At 59.8% G+C, this 22,933-nt stretch overlaps 1 pseudogene; it reads left to right on the forward strand.

The window, feature by feature from the left end:
• The first annotated feature begins 1,518 nt into the window (after window positions 1-1,518).
• LOC147911680 (testis-specific Y-encoded protein 1-like) lies at window positions 1,519-9,122 on the forward strand (annotated as a pseudogene).
• Window positions 9,123-22,933: the final 13,811 nt, after the last annotated feature.

The following is a 22,933-nucleotide window of genomic DNA, read 5'->3' on the forward strand; positions in this document are numbered from 1 at the left end:
GGCTGCAAAGAATACCTGACCTGTAGGCACGACTAAGAAAGGCATAGGCAGAGAGACAGATGGGCAGCCTTGTGGTTTCAGGAAATCAGTGAGACCCTGCCTGACAACAAGCCGCCTTAGCACATGAAGAGGAATGCTGCTTTCTGCCAAAGGGACCCACAGCTGTGGTCCCCAGAGAAGGAAGCTTCCTGAGTGAGCACCAGGATGGTGGCTCTGTGTGTGTTTGGTAGCACCTGCTAAAGCAGAGGGAAGGAGTTCCCCTTATCGTTGCCGCCTCCCCTTCGATGGCAGATTTCTTCACAAACCTTGTGGATGTGCCCTTTCTCCAAGACACTGTGTCACACAATGCCCAAAGCAGTGTACCTTTGGGCTGTTTGTGGTCCAAGGAGACAGCTCTTTAGTGTGGTGGAGGGAAGAGAGAGGAGAGGGAAAGAAAGAGGGAGACAGGCAGAGAAGGATAGACCCAAATGAGTGGGAAAGAGAGAAAAAGAGAGGGAGAGAGGGAAGGAGAAAGAGAGGCGAGAGAGGAAGAGATAGGGCGAGGTGGAGAGAAGGATAGAGACAGAGTGAGGGAGAAGGAGAGAGACAGGGAGAGAAGCAGAGGGAGGCAAGCACACAGAGCACTGGGGGCTTTTCTCAACACAGGAGTTCACCTCTGAGAAAACTGGGGCAGCCAATCCGCTGTCAGCCAGAGACCTTCACACTCTCTCTACCCGGGAACTAAAGATCCTTTGTACTTAGCGATTCTCCCCTGCGGACGCTTTCTTTCCTCGGGTCCTTTGTGAGAGATCCGTGAGGTTCAGTGGTGGCACAGGAGATAGAGAATCCAGTGTGCCCGTGCGAATGGCTGGTTCGCTTTCTCAGAGGCGAAAAAGGAGGAGGTGTGCACCTTGGCAGCGCCGGCCTGGCTGGAAGCATCCTCCACTGGGAGGGTGGGCGCTGAGGCGGGCGGCCGGCCCAAGTTGCCTGGCGACGAGGGGCGGGGCAGTGCAGGGCGGCGCCCACTGCCCGCTCACTGATTGGGTCGGACGGGCCGGGCCGCCTGGGCGTGGCTCGAGCTCCTTCCCGCCAGGAGCTCCGCCAGTCCTGGCTCCACACAGCCCTGCCCGCGCGCCCCCTGCCTGCGCGCTCTCAGGCGGCAGGAAGAGCCCAGGCGCCCAGCGCGGTGCTGGGCGCGGGCGCTGCTGTGCCTGGCGTGCCTGGTGTGGGGACCGGGCTTCGACCTCCGGCTCTTTGGCAGCTGCCGCGGCTGAGGCCGGGCCGCATGGCCAGTGAGGTGTGGTGTGGGAAGGCGAGCCTCCCGGGAATCCTGGGCGGCCTCCGTGGTGGGAGGGGTCCTTGTGGTGGCGGGGGCGGCGGGCCTCCGGCTGGCCTGGGCGGCGTGTGGGTTGTGCCGGCCGGGCTGGTGGAGTCAGCTGAGGCGGCGGTCTTCAGCGTGGAGCCTCGGCCCGGCTGCGGCCCCTGGCGAGAGAGAGGAGAATGGGTTGGGCGAGGGCGGGGCTGCTGGTGGAGGACATAATGCAGGTGGTGGAGGTGGTGGCGGAGGAGGACAAGGAGGCGGAGGAAGACCACGGGGTGCAAGCGGAGGAGCCGGTGGAGAAGCCTGAGCAGCAGGAGCGGGAAGAGCCCGAGGCGGGTCTCACGGCAGCGGTCCCCCCTGGAGACACTGGAGGTCCTTCAGTTGGAGCTGAGCTCTGAGAATGCACGAGCCAGCAGGGCCTACTGTCGGCTGAAGCGCAAGATCCGTCAGAGGCGGAAGCACCATCTAGATCGGAGAAGGGCCATCATCCAGAGCATCCCTGGCTTCTGGGCCAAAGCCGTATCCTTCCTGCTGCTCCCAGGGGTCGGCTGCTGAGGGTCTGGCTGAGAGGAGGAGGCGGGCGGGCGGGTGGGGAGGGGGGCCGCGGGGGTGGGGCGGGGAGGGAGGATGAGGGAGGGGGGTCAAGGGGCTCCCAAGACACAGCATAGGTGAAAAGTGAGGGGCTGAGGCCAAACCCATAGGCTTCTGAGCAGAAACTAGGTGCAAATGGTTTTGGCCTGCAGGTTGCTCGCGCACACTTCCTGGGGACCAGAGGCAAACGTCAGCACTCACAGATGACAGGAGCACAAAGTAGCCTTCACAGGGGCAGATGTGGGAAGGACACATGTTCCGGGGAACATCCCAGGAGACAGGGGAGTCCACTTAGCTACCCACTCAATCAGAGCCTGTGTAGTCGTGCCAACTACCTCAGGGGAAAAAACACAAGGTCCTGCGTCCACACAGGGGTTTACCCCGGACATTGATGCTCCGTATGGCAAGACACCAGGTCCTGAGAGAAACGGGCAGGCAAGGCTACAAACTCTGCGTCCACGGGCCCTCCACACACACAGACACACTCACAGGGGCACACAGTCTGGGCCAAACTCCCAGTGTACCGTGGGAGTCCAGCAGAGTTCCAGATGTAGCCATGCAGCCCATTCTGAACACTGGGAGCTCAAGAAAGACATGGCTTCACAAGATCACACACACCCTCTCAGAGAAGCCATGAGACAGGGACAGAGCACAGGGCAGACATGATGAGGAGTGACTTGCCTGCAGTCAGAACACACAGGACAGGTGGAGATCAGGAAGGGTCAGGAAACAGGCCCTCCCCTCCCTCCCCATGTTGGTGCGGACAGCCTCGGCTGTGCAGGAACCCGAGAGAGGCCACAGCCCGGGGCACGAATGATGAAAGGGCAGGGGCTGAGGAGGTTGGGGCCGGCAGTGCCCGGAGTCCTGGCAGGTTGCCCGGGGCAGTCTGTTCCGTTCACCCCAGATGGGCTCTGTGCTCCTGGCTCCTTTTGCCGTAGCACCTGAAGGCTCCTTGACCGAAAGCAGATTCGGAACCACCCCCAGCTGTCTGTCATGATCAGTGACCAAGATGAAGACATCCTTAGCTACATGATCGATTTGGAGGTCAGGCTGCGGAGACTGCGGCTGGAGGTGGGGGCCCAGGGGACACACTTGGAGGCGAGACAGGGGTCGGGGCGTGGTTCATCCCTGCAACCAGGCAAGCTAAGGCTACTTACAATTGATTTCACCCGTCTTCTCCTCCTCCTGGCTGTGGCAGGTGGAGGAGTCGGCTCTCCCGCCGCCCTCTGCAAGTTGAGGTTTCTCTTCCGGGCCAACCCCTACTTCTGGAACAGAGTGATCGTTAACGAGTATCAGCTGAGCATGGCTGGTAAGAAGTGGCTCCCAGGATGGTGGCGGGGCGTGCGGTGGAATCTAGGTCAACCAGATCCTTCCCTCCCTCCTCTCTTCCTCCAGGATATAGGAGTCTCATTCCACTCCGGTCCAGTGGTTCTGCGCTTATGAGCAGGAGCCCCAGACATGACACCACCAGCCTTAACTTCTTCACCTGGTTGTCTCACCACAAGTGCCCAGGGTCTAACAGGATTGCTGAGGTGGGCCCCTCAGGACGGCTTGCCAAGTGGCCATGACAGAGTCACCAGCGGCTTCGGATTGGGGTCGGGGCCCTGTCCTCACCTGCCCTGTTTGCCCTCCCAGCTCATCAGCGAGGACCTGTGGCCCAATCCCCTGCAGTACTACCCCAGGGAGGACGGCAGCAGCAGAGGCAACGGAGAGCAGGGCTTGTCGGTGAGGAGCCCCGGGGCTGGGGGCTGGAGTGTGTGTTGTGGGGTCCCTGGGACATTCGTTCCACAGGCGGGGACACGGAGGCTCAGAGAAGACTGGGGGAGTCCCCAGGTCGTCCAGGGAGTGGTTGAGAGGGTGACAGGGGAAGCGGGAGGACCATAGTGCCCACACACAGAGCTCGGGGGCACTCTAACCACCTGAGCCCGCAGCGTGGAGGTCCCAGGTCACTCAGAAAAAAGCAACCGGATGTCTCTGAATTCTCTTTGTCTCGCTGTTGACCCCTCCCTCAGGCCTCCCAAGGCTCCTTCAGGTTCTGACCCCCTCGCTCATCCCCCCCAGCCCCTGTGCAAAGAGCTGCGAATCTTGAGGAGTTGCCCTCCCACATCCCATCCCTCTTCTGTGCGGATAATCTGGGTCTTCTTGGATAGTCACATCCACCCCTTACGCTCCCACAGCCATACAGACAATCCTGGCTGTCTGGAGGACATTGCTGAAGTCCCAGGGGAGGAAATGTGAAGGGATCACAGAAGGGCCATGCACTCTGAATAGTGTCACAATCTTTCACAGTGTGTGACCTATGCAATTTGACCTGTGCCTTTCTTGTTCCTGTGCATGTGTGTGTGTGTGTGTGTATCTGTGTGTGTGTGTTTGCCATGGGGGGCACTCCAGATCTGGATATGAAGACCACGGAGCGTCAACGTTTGGCCAAAGCAGAGAGGAGTTAGCAGTTGTGTACAGATGTCAGAGATGGGTGGAGGACAGCTTACTTGGTTCCGTGCACGGGAGACAAATGAGAAGCGTCATCGGCGATGGATCCAGAGAGTCCACCACGACATATCTGGAGTGAGGCTTGCAGAGACATAAACCAAGCTGCCAAGGTCTGGTGTGTTTGTGTGTGCTTTCTGGGGAACATGGAGTAAGAATGAGTAAGTCAGCTCAGGTGGGGCTTTTGAATCCACTGCCCGTGGAATTCCCTGTCTGTGGGAGAGAGGCAGGCTCATGGAAGTGGAGGCGTTGGATGGCACAGGGCTTGGGATCCCCGAGAGGCCACCATCCTTGCTAAGGGCATAAAGGTCAGACCGCTGTACTGGAGACCTGTTCTTCGGGCAGGCGAGGGAGAGAAGGAAGGGTCCCCGTGAGCAGGACGTAAAGGCCCGGGAACCCTGGGTTCAGGCTTCCTCAGGCTGGGAGAGCTCTAGCTGGTACCCTTCCTCTTGGCCGTCTGCCAAAAGTTGACCTGACCCAGCCGGGGGACCTCGTAAGGTCGGGATCCCGTCACAGCACGTGTCCCAGGAGACAGATTGTGAATGCTCAAGAATTACAGGCACTACCAACCTCGCCCTCAGGGCAGGGTTCCCAGTGAGGAAGGGACGTGCAGCTGGGAGGTGTGTGCCCATGTGTGGGTGTGTGTCTGGGGTGTGTGTCTGGGGCTGTATGCGCCTGGGCGTGTGCCGCCTGTCTGTGTGTAGGCAGGGACTGTGGGACCGGGAGAGGCAGTGAGGCCAGTGGCAGGCGAGAGATTTTGGTGACTCAGGCTCTGGTGATGAGAGGAAGAGGGCGACCACCAGAGAGCAGCCATTTCCCTCAGGAGGAGAGGCCTCGTGTGAGTTCCTTCCTTTGGCTGGGGTTCCCGAACTGGGATGGAGCAGCGCAGAGGCCCAAGGTAGAGGCGACAGAGGTCGAGGCTGAAATGCATGTGCCAAGCTCCCCACCCTGTGGCTATGTTTCCCTGAAGATCCTAGGGCTAGGAAGTAGTGTTTTCAGCCTAGACGACAGGTCGGCTGCAAACGGGGTCCACGCATCAGCCAAGGGACCCAAATATCTAGCGTCCATAATGGCCAAGAGGAGAACATTTGACCTCAGGAGACACTCCAGCGATGATCTGTCCTGATGGCAGAATGGCTTTCGGATCACGATTTCAACTGTCCAGGAACAGTGGCCCTGGTAGGGCCCTCTCAGCGTGCTGTGCATCAGGCCAGAAGAAAGGCAAAGACCTGGAGCAGACACCGCTCTGGTTACTAGAGTGCCTGAGGGGTGGGGGTGGTGTTTGGGGCACGTGGGGTGGGGCTGAGGTGGGCTGGGTGTAGTGAGAGGTGGGGATGAGATGGGCTAGGTGTGGTGAGGGTATGGTTGATGTGGGCCGGCTGTAGGGTGCGGTTGGGGTGAGGTGGAGTGTGGGGCAGGGGCAGGGGAGCGTGCGGCCTGGGGACATTGAGGTTCAGGTTTCGGTCGGGAGGGCTAGTGGTAGGGTGGGGTGGTTGTAGGTGCCCTGTCCGGTGAGGTGAGGTGTGGGTGAGGTGGGCTGTGTGTAGTGTAGGTTGGACTTAGGTTGAGGTGGGGTGAGTAAGGGAGTGATGGTGTTGAGGTCAGGTGCGTGTACAGAGGGTTGGGGGTGAGGTGGGGTGGGTTGACATGGGGCAGGGGAGCAGAGGTCGTGGTCGGTCAGGCGATTGGGTTTGGGTAGGGTGGAGAAGTGGTAGGGTTCTGTGGTTGTAGGGTAACGGGGGGGTGAGATCAGGCCGTGGTGAGGGGAGGTGGGTTAAGTTGCGGAGAGGTGAGTGTAGGCTGGAGTGGTGCGGCGTGCGGTGGCAGAAGTGGGGTGGATGTTGGGTTTGGGTGGCGTGTAGGGAGGGGTGGGGTGTGCTGGGGGGGGTGGGAGTGAGCTGGGGCAGGGATACCGTCTAGCGGGGTTGAAGTAGGTGTGGGTGGCAAGCACCCAGTGTGGTCCTTCATGAGCAGAGAGCTGCTTCCTTGAAACACCTCTTATCTGTGCATGAGCTGCGGGACTGACTCTGCCACAGCTGGGCCTTGGAGAGTTCAGGCGTGCCCGCAACCCTCTCCCGTTACCTGTCATTCGGTTCCGGTGTGAGCTCGTCCGTCCCTCAAGTACCACACTGACAATTCTTTGCCTGTTTGGACTCCTCCACACACTTACTTGGGGACCTGCTTGACTCATTGTCCCGCTCATATTTCAAGGTTGTGGGAGGTCTGAGGAAGGTCAGGCTCCGGAAGCCTCGTCCTCCCCTCTGAACAACACTAGATGGCACCTGCCGTTTGCCAGGTGTCTGGATCTGCCACCCTCCAACCCATCTGGCTGCGAGAGAGCCGTGGCCCTAGAGTGGAAAGCTTGCCCTGCTCTGCCTGCTGCCCTCACAGTCAGAAAGGAAGCCTTTCTGCCCAGCTCCTTCATCCACAGGCTGAACCCAGAAGCCTCGAGGCGCCCACAGGCCAGTGCCTAGGATTTGTTGTGGCGCCCAAAGGAAAGCAGGTTCCAGTGGCCCTGTGGGTCAGAGCCGGAGGGCAAACTGGGGCCCGCCCACGGAGGACCTCTGAACAGGCCAAGTCCTCGAATCACCTTTAGAACCCTTTCCCCCTCCTCAGGGCTTTAGCAAGGACCTGCCTGGGATCAAGGAGCAGAGGAGAGTTTTGGCACTGTCTTCAGACCACTCGTCAAGGGCTACCAGCACACAGGGGGCAAGGCTGGGTTCCGGTCCCTCCGGCCTGCCCTCTACCGAAGTCGGGGATGGCATCACGCCCAGATCAGATAGGTGAGGAAGACTTACGCTGCCGTCTAGGGACTCGAGGCCGTTGCTGGGCCTTGGGGTGCAACCCAGAGACTGCGGCCGATAAGAATGTGCCTGGAGGACAGAGCTTAGGCAGAGGGAAGCCCTGTCAGCCCTCTTGAGCCATTTCACACGGGGCCCAGTGGTGGCTGTGTGTTCGAGGAAAGGGCCCATGGAGTCAATGTCCCGAATCTGATCTTCCCTCGATGGGGCTGCACGGGGGCCGGCGGACTTGGTACTCCTTTTCCCAGGCAGGCTCCTCATGGATTCGTGAGCCTGCAGCCCCGCTCCACTAGTGGTCTGAAGACAGTTGTCTGTGACAGTCGGCCAGGGCCTTCGTCTTCTTCTCCCCTTATTCTGGGTGATTCTGCTTCAGACCCGCCTGCCTTCCTGTCCTTTGGTGTGCGTTTCGAGTCTGCGTTTCTCTTTCTCTGCCTCTGACCAGAACACGCTCTGTCAGCTATCTTCCATTTTTGCATGTCTAAATGTCACATCCTCATGTCCCTATCCATCTCTGTGTTGGCCTGTCTGCGTCTCGTCCGGGTGCTGGGGCGGGTTCTGTCCTCTGGTCCCAGTGAACCTGAAGTAGTTCTGAATCCGGGGACATTGACACGTCACCCGATTCTACATGCTCTCCCTCCATATCATCTGAACATCACATTCCCTGGAGAGGAGCTTTCCTAATACGTAGGCTGCAAAGAATACCTGACCTGTAGGCACGACTAAGAAAGGCATAGGCAGAGAGACAGATGGGCAGCCTTGTGGTTTCAGGAAATCAGTGAGACCCTGCCTGACAACAAGCCGCCTTAGCACATGAAGAGGAGTGCTGCTTTCCGCCAAAGGGACNCACAGCTGTGGGCCCCNGGGAAGGAAGCTTCCTGAGTGAGCACCAGGATGGTGGCTCTGTGTGTGTTTGGTAGCACCTGCTAAAGCAGAGGGAAGGAGTCCCCCTTATCGTTGCCGCCTCCCCTTCGATGGCAGATTTCTTCACAAACCTTGTGGATGTGCCCTTTCTCCAAGACACTGTGTCACACAATGCCCAAAGCAGTGTACCTTTGGGCTGTTTGTGGTCCAAGGAGACAGCTCTTTAGTGTGGTGGAGGAAAGAGAGAGGAGAGGGAAAGAAAGAGGGAGACAGGCAGAGAAGGATAGACCCAAATGAGAGGGAAAGAGAGAAAAAGAGAGAGAGAGGGAAGGAGAAAGAGAGAGCGAGAGAGGAAGAGATAGGGCGAGGTGGAGAGAAGGATAGAGAGACAGAGTGAGGGAGAAGGAGAGAGAGACAGGGAGAGAAGCAGAGGAGGCAAGCACACAGAGCACTGGGGGCTTTTCTCAACACAGGAGTTCACCTCTGAGAAAACTGGGGCAGCCAATCCGCTGTCAGCCAGAGACCTTCACACTCTCTCTACCCGGGAACTAAAGATCCTTTGTACTTAGCGATTCTCCCCTGCGGACGCGTTCTTTCCTCGGGTCCTTTGTGAGAGATCCGTGAGGTTCAGTGGTGGGACAGGAGATAGAGGAATCCAGTGGGCCGGTGCGGATGGCTGGGTCGCGTTCTGACAGGCGAAAAAGGAGGAGGTGTGCACCTTGGCAGCGCCGGCCTGGCTGGAAGCATCCTCCACTGGGAGGGTGGGCGCTGAGGCGGGCGGCGGCCCAAGTTGCCTGGCGGCGAGGCGGGGCAGTGCAGCGCGACCCCCACTGCCCGCCCACTGATTGGGCCGGACGGGCCGGCCCGCCTGGGCGTGGCTCGAGCTCCTTCCCGCCAGGAGCTCCGCCAGTCCTGGCTCCACACAGCCCTGCCCGCGCGCCCCCTGCCTGCGGCGCTCTCAGAAGCGGCAGGAAGAGCCCAGGCGCCCAGCGCGGGTGCTGGGCGCGGGCGCTGCTGTGCCTGGCGTGCCTGGTGTGGGGACCCGGGCCGACCTCCGGCTCTTTGGCAGCTGCCGCGGCTGAGGCCGGGCCGCATGGCCAGTGAGGTGTGGTGTGGGGAAGGCGAGCCTCCCGGGAATCCTGGGCGGCCTCCGTGGTGGGAGGGGTCCTTGTGGTGGCGAGGGCGGCGGGCCTCCGGCTGGCCTGGGCGGCGTGTGGGTTGTGCCGGCCGGGCTGGTGGAGTCAGCTGAGGAGGCGGCGGTCTTCAGCGTGGAGCCTCGGCCCGGCTGCGGCCCCTGGCGAGAGAGAGGAGAATGGGTTGGGCGAGGGCGGGGCTGCTGGTGGAGGACATAATGCAGGTGGTGGAGGTGGTGGCGGAGGAGGACAAGGAGGCGGAGGAAGACCACGGGGTGCAAGCGGAGGAGCCGGTGGAGAAGCCTGAGCAGCAGGAGCGGGAAGAGCCCGAGGCGGGTCTCACGGCGGCGGTCCCCCCTGGAGACACTGGAGGTCCTTCAGTTGGAGCTGAGCTCTGAGAATGCACGAGCCAGCAGGGCCTACTGTCGGCTGAAGCGCAAGATCCGTCAGAGGCGGAAGCACCATCTAGATCGGAGAAGGGCCATCATCCAGAGCATCCCTGGCTTCTGGGCCAAAGCCGTATCCTTCCTGCTGCTCCCAGGGGTCGGCTGCTGAGGGTCTGGCTGAGAGGAGGAGGCGGGCGGGCGGGGGGTGGGGGGGTCGCGGGGGTGGGGCGGGGAGGGAGGATGAGGGAGGGGGGTCAAGGGGCTCCCAAGACACAGCATAGGTGAAAAGTGAGGGGCTGAGGCCAAACCCATAGGCTTCTGAGCAGAAACTAGGTGCAAATGGTTTTGGCCTGCAGGTTGCTCGCGCACACTTCCTGGGGACCAGAGGCAAACGTCAGCACTCACAGATGACAGGAGCACAAAGTAGCCTTCACAGGGGCAGATGTGGGAAGGACACATGTTCCGGGGAACATCCCAGGAGACAGGGGAGTCCACTTAGCTACCCACTCAATCAGAGCCTGTGTAGTCGTGCCAACTACCTCAGGGGAAAAAACACAAGGTCCTGCGTCCACACAGGGGTTTACCCCGGACATTGATGCTCCGTATGGCAAGACACCAGGTCCTGAGAGAAACGGGCAGGCAAGGCTACAAACTCTGCGTCCACGGGCCCTCCACACACACAGACACACTCACAGGGGCACACAGTCTGGGCCAAACTCCCAGTGTACCGTGGGAGTCCAGCAGAGTTCCAGATGTAGCCATGCAGCCCATTCTGAACACTGGGAGCTCAAGAAAGACATGGCTTCACAAGATCACACACACCCTCTCAGAGAAGCCATGAGACAGGGACAGAGCACAGGGCAGACATGATGAGGAGTGACTTGCCTGCAGTCAGAACACACAGGACAGGTGGAGATCAGGAAGGGTCAGGAAACAGGCCCTCCCCTCCCTCCCCATGTTGGTGCGGACAGCCTCGGCTGTGCAGGAACCCGAGAGGCCACAGCCCGGGGCACGAATGATGAAAGGGCAGGGGCTGAGGAGGTTGGGGCCGGCAGTGCCCGGAGTCCTGGCAGGTTGCCCGGGGCAGTCTGTTCCGTTCACCCCAGATGGGCTCTGTGCTCCTGGCTCCTTTTGCCGTAGCACCTGAAGGCTCCTTGACCGAAAGCAGATTCGGAACCACCCCCAGCTGTCTGTCATGATCAGTGAGCAAGATGAAGACATCCTTAGCTACATGATCGATTTGGAGGTCAGGCTGCGGAGACTGCGGCTGGAGGTGGGGGGCCCAGGGGGGGACACACTTGGAGCGAGACAGGGGTCGGGGACGTGGTTCATCCCTGCAACCAGGCAAGCTAAGGCTACTTACAATTGATTTCACCCGTCTTCTCCTCCTCCTGGCTGTGGCAGGTGGAGGAGTCCGGCTATCCCGACGACCTCTGCAAGTTGAGGTTTTTCTTCCGGGACAACCCCTACTTCTGGAACAAAGTGATCGTTAAGGAGTATCAGCTGAGCATGGCTGGTAAGTGGCTCCCAGGATGGTGGCGGGGCGTGCGGTGGAATCTAGGTCAACCAGATCCTTCCCTCCCTCCTCTCTTCCTCCAGGATATAGGAGTCTCATTCCACTCCGGTCCAGTGGTTCTGCGCTTATGAGCAGGAGCCCCAGACATGACACCGCCAGCCTTAACTTCTTCGCCTGGTTGTCTCCCCACAAGTGCCCAGGGTCTAACAGGATTGCTGAGGTGGGCCCCTCAGGGACGGCTTGCCAAGTGGCCATGACAGAGTCACCAGCGGCTTGGGATTGGGGGCGGGGCCCTGTCCTCACCTGCCCTGTTTGCCCTCCCAGCTCATCAGCGGGGACCTGTGGCCCAGTCCCCTCCAGTACTACCCCAGGGAGGGCGGCAGCAGCAGACAATGGAGAGGAGGGCTTGTTGGTGAGGAGCCCCGGGGCTGGGGGCTGGAGTGTGTGTTGTGGAGTCCCTGGGACATTCGTTCCACAGGCAGGGACACGGAGGCTCAGAGAAGACTGGGGGAGTCCCCAGGTCGTCCAGGGAGTGGTTGAGAGGGTGACAGGGAAGCGGGAGGACCATCGTGCCCACACACAGAGCTCAGGGGCACTCTAACCACCTGAGCCCGCAGCGTGGAGGTCCCAGGTCACTCAGAAAAAAGCAACCGGATGTCTCTGAATTCTCTTTGTCTCGCTGTTGACCCCTCCCTCAGGCCTCCCAAGGCTCCTTCAGGTTCTGACCCCCTCGCTCATCCCCCCCAGCCCCTGTGCAAAGAGCTGCGAATCTTGAGGAGTTGCCCTCCCACATCCCATCCCTCTTCTGTGCGGATAATCTGGGTCTTCTTGGATAGTCACATCCACCCCTTACGCTCCCACAGCCATACAGACAATCCTGGCTGTCTGGAGGACATTGCTGAAGTCCCAGGGGAGGAAATGTGAAGGGATCACAGAAGGGCCATGCACTCTGAATAGTGTCACAATCTTTCACAGTGTGTGACATATGCAATTTGACCTGTGCCTTTCTTGTTCCTGTGCATGTGTGTGTGTGTGTGTGTATCTGTGTGTGTGTGTTTGCCATGGGGGGCACTCCAGATCTGGATATGAAGACCACGGAGCGTCAACGTTTGGCCAAAGCAGAGAGGAGTTAGCAGTTGTGTACAGATGTCAGAGATGGGTGGAGGACAGCTTACTTGGTTCCCGTGCACGGGAGACAAATGAGAAGCGTCATCGGCGATGGATCAGAGAGTCCACACGACATATCTGGAGTGAGGCTTGAGAGAGACATAAAACAAGCTGCCAAGGTCTGGTGTGTTTGTGTGTGCTTTCTGGGAACATGGAGTAAGAATGAGTAAGTCAGCTCAGGTGGGGCTTTTGAATCCACTGCCCGTGGAATTCCCTGTCTGTGGGAGAGAGGCAGGCTCATGGAAGTGGAGGCGTTGGATGGCACAGGGCTTGGGATCCCCGAGGCCACCATCCTTGCTAAGGGCATAAAGGTCAGACCGCTGTACTGGAGACCTGTTCTTCGGGCAGGCGAGGAGAGAAGGAAGGGTCCCGTGAGCAGGGCGTAAAGGCCCGGGAAACCTGGGTTCAGGCTTCCTCAGGCTGGGAGAGCTCTAGCTGGTACCCTTCCTCTTGGGCGTCTGCCAAAAGTTGACCTGACCCAGGCCGGGGACCTCGTAAGGTCGGGATCCCGTCACAGCACGTGTCCCAGGAGACAGATTGTGAATGCTCAAGAATTACAGGCACTACCAACCTCGCCCTCAGGGGCAGGGTTCCCAGTGAGGAAGGGACGTGCAGCTGGGAGGTGTGTGCCCATGTGTGGGTGTGTGTCTGGGGTGTGTGTCTGGGGCTGTATGCGCCTGGGCGTGTGCCGCCTGTCTGTGTGTAGGCAGGGACTGTGGGACCGGGAGAGGCAGTGAGGCCAGTGGCAGGCGAGAGATTTTGGTGACTCAGGCTCTGGTGATGAGAGGAAGAGGCGACCACCAGAGAGCAGCCATTTCCCTCAGGAGGGAGAGGCCTCGTGTGAGTTCCTTCCTTTGGCTGGGGTTCCCGAACTGGGATGGGCAGCATGAGGCCCAAAGGTAGGCGACAGAGGCCGAGGCTGAAATGCATGTGCCAAGCTCCCCACCCTGTGGCTATGTTTCCCTGAAGATCCTAGGGCTAGGAAGTAGTGTTTTCAGCCTAGAGGACAGGTCGGCTGCAAGAGCGTCCACGCATCAGCCAAGGGACCCAAATATCTAGCGTCCATAATGGCCAAGAGGAGAACATTTGACCTCAGGAGACACTCCAGCGATGATCTGTCCTGATGGCAGAATGGCTTTCGGATCACGATTTCAACTGTCCAGGAACAGTGGCCCTGGTAGGGCCCTCTCAGCGTGCTGTGCATCAGGCCAGAAGAAAGGCAAAGACCTGGAGCAGACACCGCTCTGGTTACTAGAGTGCCTGAGGGGTGGGGGTGGTGTTTGGGGCACGTGGGGTGGGGCTGAGGTGGGCTGGGTGTAGTGAGAGGTGGGGATGAGATGGGCTAGGTGTGGTGAGGGGTATGGTTGATGTGGGCCGGCTGTAGGGTGCGGTTGGGGTGAGGTGGAGTGTGGGGCAGGGGGCAGGGAGCGTGCGGCCTGGGGACATTGAGGTTCAGGTTTCGGTCGGGAGGGCTAGTGGTAGGGTGGGGTGGTTGTAGGTGCCCTGTCCGGTGAGGTGAGGTGTGGGTGAGGTGGGCTGTGTGTAGTGTAGGTTGGACTTAGGTTGAGGTGGGGTGAGTAAGGGAGTGATGGTGTTGAGGTCAGGTGCGTGTACAGAGGGTTGGGGGTGAGGTGGGGTGGGTTGACATGGGGCAGGGGAGCAGAGGTCGTGGTCGGTCAGGCGATTGGGTTTGGGTAGGGTGGAGAAGTGGTAGGGTTCTGTGGTTGTAGGGTAACGTGGGGCTGAGATCAGGCCGTGGTGAGGTGAGGTGGATTAAGTTGCGGTGAGGTGAGTGTAGGCTGGAGTGGTGGGGCGTGCGGTGGCAGAAGTGCGGTGGATGTTGGGTTTGGGTGACGTGTAGGTAGGGGTAGGGTGAGCTGGGCGGGGTGGGAGTGAGCTGGGGCAGGGATACCGTCTAGCGGGGTTGAAGTAGGTGTGGGTGGCAAGCACCCAGTGTGGTCCTTCATGAGCAGAGAGCTGCTTCCTTGAAACACCTCTTATCTGTGCATGAGCTGCGGGACTGACTCTGCCACAGCTGGGCCTTGGAGAGTTCCAGGCGTGCCCCGCAACCCTCTCCCCGTTACCTGTCATTCGGTTCCGGTGTGAGCTCGTCCGTCCCTCAAGTACCACACTGACAATTCTTTGCCTGTTTGGACTCCTCCACACACTTACTTGGGGACCTGCTTGACTCATTGTCCCGCTCATATTTCAAGGTTGTGGGAGGTCTGAGGAAGGTCAGGCTCCGGAAGCCTCGTCCTCCCCTCTGAACAACACTAGATGGCACCTGCCGTTTGCCAGGTGTCTGGATCTGCCACCCTCCAACCCATCTGGCTGCGAGAGAGCCGTGGCCCTAGAGTGGAAAGCTTGCCCTGCTCTGCCTGCTGCCCTCACAGTCAGAAAGGAAGCCTTTCTGCCCAGCTCCTTCATCCACAGGCTAGACAGAAGCCTCGAGGCGCCCACAGGCCAGTGCCTAGGATTTGTTGTGGCGCCCAAAGGAAAGCAGGTTCCAGTGGCCCTGTGGGTCAGAGCCGGAGGGCAAACTGGGGCCCGCCCACGGAGGACCTCTGAACAGGCCAAGTCCTCGAATCACCTTTAGAACCCTTTCCCCCTCCTCAGGGCTTTAGCAAGGACCTGCCTGGGATCAAGGAGCAGAGGAGAGTTTTGGCACTGTCTTCCAGACCACTCGTCAAGGGCTGCCAGCACACAGGGGGCAAGGCTGGGTTCGGTCCCTCCGGCCTGCTCTCTACCGAAGTCGGGGATGGCATCACGCCCAGATCAGATAGGTGAGGAAGACTTACGCTGCCGTCTAGGGACTCGAGGCCGTTGCTGGGCCTTGGGGTGCAACCCAGAGACTGCGGCCGATAAGAATGTGCCTGGAGGACAGAGCTTAGGCAGAGGGGAAGCCCTGTCAGCCCTCTTGAGCCATTTCACACGGGGCCCAGTGAGTGGCTGTGTGTTCCGAGGAAAGGGGCCATGGAGTCAATGTCCCGAATCTGGGCTTCCCTCGATGTGGCTGCACGAGGGCGGCGGACTTGCTCCTCCTTTTCCCAGCCAGTCTCCTCATGGATTCGTGAGCCTGCAGCCCCCGCTCCACTAGTGGTCTGAAGACAGTTGTCTGTGACAGTCGGCCAGGGCCTTGGTCTTCTTCTCCCCTTATTCTGGGTGATTCTGCTTCAGACCCGCCTGCCTTCCTGTCCTTTGGTGTGCGTTTCGAGTCTGCGTTTCTCTTTCTCTGCCTCTGACCAGAACACGCTCTGTCAGCTATCTTCCATTTTTGCATGTCTAAATGTCACATCCTCATGTCCCTATCCATCTCTGTGTTGGCCTGTCTGCGTCTCGTCCCGGGTGCTGGGACGGGTTCTGTCCTCTGGTCCCAGTGAACCTGAAGTAGTTCTGAATCCGGGGACATTGACACGTCACCCCGATTCTACATGCTCTCCCTCCATATCATCTGAACATCACATTCCCTGGAGAGGGGAGCTTTCCTAATACGTAGGCTGCAAAGAATACCTGACCTGTAGGCACGACTAAGAAAGGCATAGGCAGAGAGACAGATGGGCAGCCTTGTGGTTTCAGGAAATCAGTGAGACCCTGCCTGACAACAAGCCGCCTTAGCACATGAAGAGGAATGCTGCTTTCTGCCAAAGGGACCCACAGCTCTGGTCCCCAGAGAAGGGAAGCTTCCCTGAGTGAGCACCAGGATGGTGGCTCTGTGTGTGTTTGGTAGCACCTGCTAAAGCAGAGGGGAAGGGAGTTCCCCTTATCGTTGCCGCCTCCCCTTCGATGGCAGATTTCTTCACAAACCTTGTGGATGTGCCCTTTCTCCAAGACACTGTGTCACACAATGCCCAAAGCAGTGTACCTTTGGGCTGTTTGTGGTCCAAGGAGACAGCTCTTTAGTGTGGTGGAGGGGAAAGAGAGAGGGAGAGGGAAAGAAAGAGGGAGACAGGCAGAGAAGGATAGACCCAAAAGAGGGAAAGAGAGAAAAAGAGAGGGAGAGAGGGAAGGAGAAAGAGAGAGCGAGAGAGGAAGAGATAGGGCGAGGGGGGGAGAAGGGGAGAGAGACACAGTGAGGGAGAAGGAGGGAGAGACAGGGGGGGAAGGAGAGGGGGGCAAGCACACGGAGCACTGGGGGGCTTTTCTCAACACAGGAGTTCACCTCTGAGAAAACTGGGGCAGCCAATCCGCTGTCAGCCAGAGACCTTCACACTCTCTCTACCCGGGAACTAAAAGATCCTTTGTACTTAGCGGTTCTCCCCTGCGGACGCTTTCTTTCCTCGGGTCCTTTGTGAGAGATCCGTGAGGTTCAGTGGTGGCACAGGAGATAGAGGAATCCAGTGTGCCCGTGCGAATGGCTGGTTCGCTTTCTCAGAGGCGAAAAAGGAGGAGGTGTGCACCTTGGCAGCGCCGGCCTGGCTGGAAGCATCCTCCACTGGGAGGGTGGGCGCTGAGGCGGGCGGGCGGCCCAAGGGGCCTGGCGGCGGGGGGCGGGGCAGTGCAGGGCGACGCCCACTGCCCGCTCACTGATTGGGTCGGACGGGCCGGGCCGCCTGGGCGTGGCTCGAGCTCCTTCCCGCCAGGAGCTCCGCCAGTCCGGGCTCCACACAGCCCTGCCCGCGCGCCCCCTGCCTGCGCGCTCTCAGAGGCGGCAGGAAGAGCCCAGGCGCCCAGCGCGGGTGCTGGAGCGCGGGCCGCTGCTGTGCCTGGCGTGCCTGGTGTGGGGACCCGGAGCTTCGACCTCCGGCTCTTTGGCAGCTGCCGCGGCTGAGGCCGGGCCGCATGGCCGGGGTGGGGTGGGGGGGGGGAGGCGAGCCTCCCGGGGAATCCTGGGCGGCCTCTGTGGTGGGAGGGGTCCTTGTGGTGGCGGGGGCCGGCGGGCCTCCGGCTGGCCTGGGCGGCGTGTGGGTTGTGCCGGCCGGGCTGGTGGAGTCAGCTGAGGAGGCGACGGTCTTCAGCGTGGAGCCTCGGCCCGAAGCTGCGGCCCCTGACGAGAGAGAGGAGAATGGGTTGGGCGAGGACGCGGGGCTGCTGGTGGAGGACATAATGCAGGTGGTGGAGGTGGTGGCGGAGGAGGACAAGGAGACGGAGGAAGACCACGCGGTGCAAGCGGAGGAGCCGGAGGAGAAGCCTAAGCAGGAGGAGCGGGAAGAGCCCGAGGCGGGTCTCACGGCAGGCGGTCCCCCTGGAGACACTGGAGGTCCTTCAGTTGGAGCTGAGCTCTGAGAATGCACGAGCCAGCAGGGCCTACTGTCGGCTGAAGCGCAAGATCCGTCAGAGGCGGAAGCACCATCTAGATCGGAGAAGGGCCATCATCCAGAGCATCCCTGGCTTCTGGGCCAAAGCCGTATCCTTCCTGCTGCTCCCAGGGGTCGGCTGCTGAGGGTCTGGCTGAGAGGAGGAGGCGGGCGGGCGGGTGGGGGGGGGCCGCGGGGGTGGGGCGGGGAGGGAGGGTGAGGGAGGGGTCAAGGGCTCCCAAGCCACAGCATAGGTGAAAAGTGGGGGGCTGAGGCCAAACCCATAGGCTTCTGAGCAGAAACTAGGTGCAAATGGTTTTGGCCTGCAGGTTGCTCGCGCACACTTCCTGGGGACCAGAGGCAAACGTCAGCACTCACAGATGACAGGAGCACAAAGTAGCCTTCACAGGGGCAGATGTGGGAAGGGCACATGTTCCGGGGAACATCCCAGGAGACAGGGGAGTCCACTTAGCTACCCACTCAATCAGAGCCTGTGTAGTCGTGCCAACTACCTCAGGGGAAAAAACACAAGGTCCTGCGTCCACACAGGGGTTTACCCCGGACATTGATGCTCCGTATGGCAAGACACCAGGTCCTGAGAGAAACGGGCAGGCAAGGCTACAAACTCTGCGTCCACGGGCCCTCCACACACACAGACACACTCACAGGGGCACACAGTCTGGGCCAAACTCCCAGTGTACCGTGGGAGTCCAGCAGAGGTCCAGATGTAGGCATGCAGCCGAGTCTGAACACTGGGAGCTCAAGAAAGACATGGCTTCACAAGATCACACACACCCTCTCAGAGAAGCCATGAGACAGGGACAGAGCACAGGGCAGACATGATGAGGAGTGACTTGCCTGCAGTCAGAACACACAGGACAGGTGGAGATCAGGAAGGGTCAGGAAACAGGCCCTCCTCCCTCCCCATGTTGGTGCGGACAGCCTCGGCTGTGCAGGAACCCGAGAGAGGCCACAGCCGGGGCACGAATGATGAAAGGGCAGGGGCTGAGGAGGTTGGGGCCGGCAGTGCCCGGAGTCCTGGCAGGTTGCCCGGGGCAGTCTGTTCCGTTCACCCCAGATGGGCTCTGTGCTCCTGGCTCCTTTTGCCGTAGCACCTGAAGGCTCCTTGACCGAAAGCAGATTCGGAACCACCCCCAGCTGTCTGTCATGATCAGTGAGCAAGAGGAAGACATCCTTAGCTACATGATCGATTTGGAGGTCAGGCTGCGGAGACTGCGGCTGGAGGTGGGGGGCCCAGGGGGGGACACACTTGGAGCGAGACAGGGGTCGGGGACGTGGTTCATCCCTGCAACCAGGCAAGCTAAGGCTACTTACAATTGATTTCACCCGTCTTCTCCTCCTCCTGGCTGTGGCAGGTGGAGGAGTCCGGCTATCCCGACGACCTCTGCAAGTTGAGGTTTTTCTTCCGGGACAACCCCTACTTCTGGAACAAAGTGATCGTTAAGGAGTATCAGCTGAGCATGGCTGGTAAGAAGTGGCTCCCAGGATGGTGGCGGGGCGTGCGGTGGAATCTAGGTCAACCAGATCCTTCCCTCCCTCCTCTCTTCCTCCAGGATATAGGGAGTCTCATTCCACTCGGTCCAGTGGTTCTGCGCTTATGAGCAGGAGCCCCAGACATGACACCACCAGCCTTAACTTCTTCACCTGGTTGTCTCACCACAAGTGCCCAGGGTCTAACAGGATTGCTGAGGTGGGCCCCTCAGGACGGCTTGCCAAGTGGCCATGACAGAGTCACCAGCGGCTTGGGATTGGGGTCGGGGCCCTGTCCTCACCTGCCCTGTTTGCCCTCCCAGCTCATCAGCGAGGAGCTCTGGCCCAATCCCCTGCAGTACTACCCCAGGGAGGACGGCAGCAGCAGAGGCAATGGCGAGGAGGGCTTGTCAGTGAGGAGCCCCGGGGCTGGGGGCTGGAGTGTGTGTTGTGGGGTCCCTGGGACATTCGTTCCACAGGCGGGGACACGGAGGCTCAGAGAAGACTGGGGGAGTCCCCAGGTCGTCCAGGGAGTGGTTGAGAGGGTGACAGGGGAAGCGGGAGGACCATAGTGCCCACACACAGAGCTCGGGGGCACTCTAACCACCTGAGCCCGCAGCGTGGAGGTCCCAGGTCACTCAGAAAAAAGCAACCGGATGTCTCTGAATTCTCTTTGTCTCGCTGTTGACCCCTCCCTCAGGCCTCCCAAGGCTCCTTCAGGTTCTGACCCCCTCGCTCATCCCCCCCAGCCCCTGTGCAAAGAGCTGCGAATCTTGAGGAGTTGCCCTCCCACATCCCATCCCTCTTCTGTGCGGATAATCTGGGTCTTCTTGGATAGTCACATCCACCCCTTACGCTCCCACAGCCATACAGACAATCCTGGCTGTCTGGAGGACATTGCTGAAGTCCCAGGGGAGGAAATGTGAAGGGATCACAGAAGGGCCATGCACTCTGAATAGTGTCACAATCTTTCACAGTGTGTGACATATGCAATTTGACCTGTGCCTTTCTTGTTCCTGTGCATGTGTGTGTGTGTGTGTGTATCTGTGTGTGTGTGTTTGCCATGGGGGGCACTCCAGATCTGGATATGAAGACCACGGAGCGTCAACGTTTGGCCAAAGCAGAGAGGAGTTAGCAGTTGTGTACAGATGTCAGAGATGGGTGGAGGACAGCTTACTTGGTTCCCGTGCACGGGAGACAAATGAGGAAAGCGTCATCGGCGATGGATCCAGAGAGTCCACACGACATATCTGGAGTGAGGCTTGAGAGAGACATAAAACAAGCTGCCAAGGTCTGGTGTGTTTGTGTGTGCTTTCTGGGGAACATGGAGTAAGAATGAGTAAGTCAGCTCAGGTGGGGCTTTTGAATCCACTGCCCGTGGAATTCCCTGTCTGTGGGAGAGAGGCAGGCTCATGGAAGTGGAGGCGTTGGATGGCACAGGGCTTGGGATCCCCGAGAGGCCACCATCCTTGCTAAGGGCATAAAGGTCAGACCGCTGTACTGGAGACCTGTTCTTCGGGCAGGCGAGGGAGAGAAGGAAGGGTCCCCGTGAGCAGGACGTAAAAGGCCCCGGGAAACCTGGGTTCAGGCTTCCTCAGGCTGGGAGAGCTCTAGCTGGTACCCTTCCTCTTGGACGTCTGCCAAAAGTTGACCTGACCCAGACGGGGGACCTCGTAAGGTCGGGATCCCGTCACAGCACGTGTCCCAGGAGACAGATTGTGAATGCTCAAGAATTACAGGCACTACCAACCTCGCCCTCAGGGGCAGGGTTCCCAGTGAGGGGAAGGGACGTGCAGCTGGGAGGTGTGTGCCCATGTGTGGGTGTGTGTCTGGGGTGTGTGTCTGGGGCTGTATGCGCCTGGGCGTGTGCCGCCTGTCTGTGTGTAGGCAGGGACTGTGGGACCGGGAGAGACGGTGAGGCCAGTGGCAGGCGAGAGATTTTGGTGACTCAGGCTCTGGTGATGAGAGGAAGAGGGCGACCACCAGAGAGCAGCCATTTCCCTCAGGAGGGAGAGGCCTCGTGTGAGTTCCTTCCTTTGGCTGGGGTTCCCGAACTGGGATGGGCAACGCAGAGGCCCAAAGGTAGGGCGACAGAGGTCGAGGCTGAAATGCATGTGCCAAGCTCCCCACCCTGTGGCTATGTTTCCCTGAAGATCCTAGGGCTAGGAAGTAGTGTTTTCAGCCTAGAGGACAGGTCGGCTGCAAAGAGCGTCCACGCATCAGCCAAGGGACCCAAATATCTAGCGTCCATAATGGCCAAGAGGAGAACATTTGACCTCAGGAGACACTCCAGCGATGATCTGTCCTGATGGCAGAATGGCTTTCGGATCACGATTTCAACTGTCCAGGAACAGTGGCCCTGGTAGGGCCCTCTCAGCGTGCTGTGCATCAGGCCAGAAGAAAGGCAAAGACCTGGAGCAGACACCGCTCTGGTTACTAGAGTGCCTGAGGGGTGGGGGTGGTGTTTGGGGCACGTGGGGTGGGGCTGAGGTGGGCTGGGTGTAGTGAGAGGTGGGGATGAGATGGGCTAGGTGTGGTGAGGGGTATGGTTGATGTGGGCCGGCTGTAGGGTGCGGTTGGGGTGAGGTGGAGTGTGGGGCAGGGGGCAGGGGAACGTGCGGCCTGGGGACATTGAGGTTCAGGTTTCGGTCGGGAGGGCTAGTGGTAGGGTGGGGTGGTTGTAGGTGCCCTGTCCGGTGAGGTGAGGTGTGGCTGAGGTGGGCTGTGTGTAGGTTGGACTTAGGTTGAGGTGGGGTGAGTACGGGGAGTGATGGTGCTGAGGTCAGGTACGTGTACAGAGGGTTGGGGGTGAGGTGGGGTGGGTTGACATGGGGCAGGGGAGCAGAGGTCGTGGTCGGTCAGGCGATTGGGTTTGGGTAGGGTGGAGAAGTGGTAGGGTTCTGTGGTTGTAGGGTAACGTGGGGCTGAGATCAGGCCGTGGTGAGGTGAGGTGGGTTAAGTTGCGGTGAGGTGAGTGTAGGCTGGAGTGGTGGGACGTGCGGTGGCAGAAGTGCGGTGGATGTTGGGTTTGGGTGACGTGTAGGTAGGGGTAGGGTGAGCTGGGCGGGGTGGGAGTGAGCTGGGGCAGGGATACCGTCTAGCGGGGTTGAAGTAGGTGCGGGTGGCAAGCACCCAGTGTGGTCCTTCATGAGCAGAGAGCTGCTTCCTTGAAACACCTCTTATCTGTGCATGAGCTGCGGGACTGACTCTGCCACAGCTGGGCCTTGGAGAGTTCCAGGCATGCCCCGCAACCCTCTCCCCGTTACCTGTCATTCGGTTCCGGTGTGAGCTCGTCCGTCCCTCAAGTACCACACTGACAATTCTTTGCCTGTTTGGACTCCTCCACACACTTACTTGGGGACCTGCTTGACTCATTGTCCCCGCTCATATTTCAAGGTTGTGGGAGGTCTGAGGAAGGTCAGGCTCCGGAAGCCTCGTCCTCCCCTCTGAACAACACTAGATGGCACCTGCCGTTTGCCAGGTGTCTGGATCTGCCACCCTCCAACCCATCTGGCTGCGAGAGAGCCGTGGCCCTAGAGTGGAAAGCTTGCCCTGCTCTGCCTGCTGCCCTCACAGTCAGAAAGGAAGCCTTTCTGCCCAGCTCCTTCATCCACAGGCTAGACAGAAGCCTCGAGGCGCCCACAGGCCAGTGCCTAGGATTTGTTGTGGCGCCCAAAGGAAAGCAGGTTCCAGTGGCCCTGTGGGTCAGAGCCGGAGGGCAAACTGGGGCCCGCCCACGGAGGACCTCTGAACAGGCCAAGTCCTCGAATCACCTTTAGAACCCTTTCCCCCTCCTCAGGGCTTTAGCAAGGACCTGCCTGGGATCAAGGAGCAGAGGAGAGTTTTGGCACTGTCTTCAGACCACTCGTCAAGGGCTGCCAGCACACAGGGGGCAAGGCTGGGTTCCGGTCCCTCCGGCCTGCTCTCTACCGAAGTCGGGGATGGCATCACGCCCAGATCAGATAG

This window comes from Ceratotherium simum, chromosome Y (genome assembly GCF_057802395.1).
Source record: "Ceratotherium simum simum isolate JZ-2026a chromosome Y, ASM5780239v1, whole genome shotgun sequence".
NCBI lineage: Eukaryota > Metazoa > Chordata > Mammalia > Perissodactyla > Rhinocerotidae > Ceratotherium > Ceratotherium simum.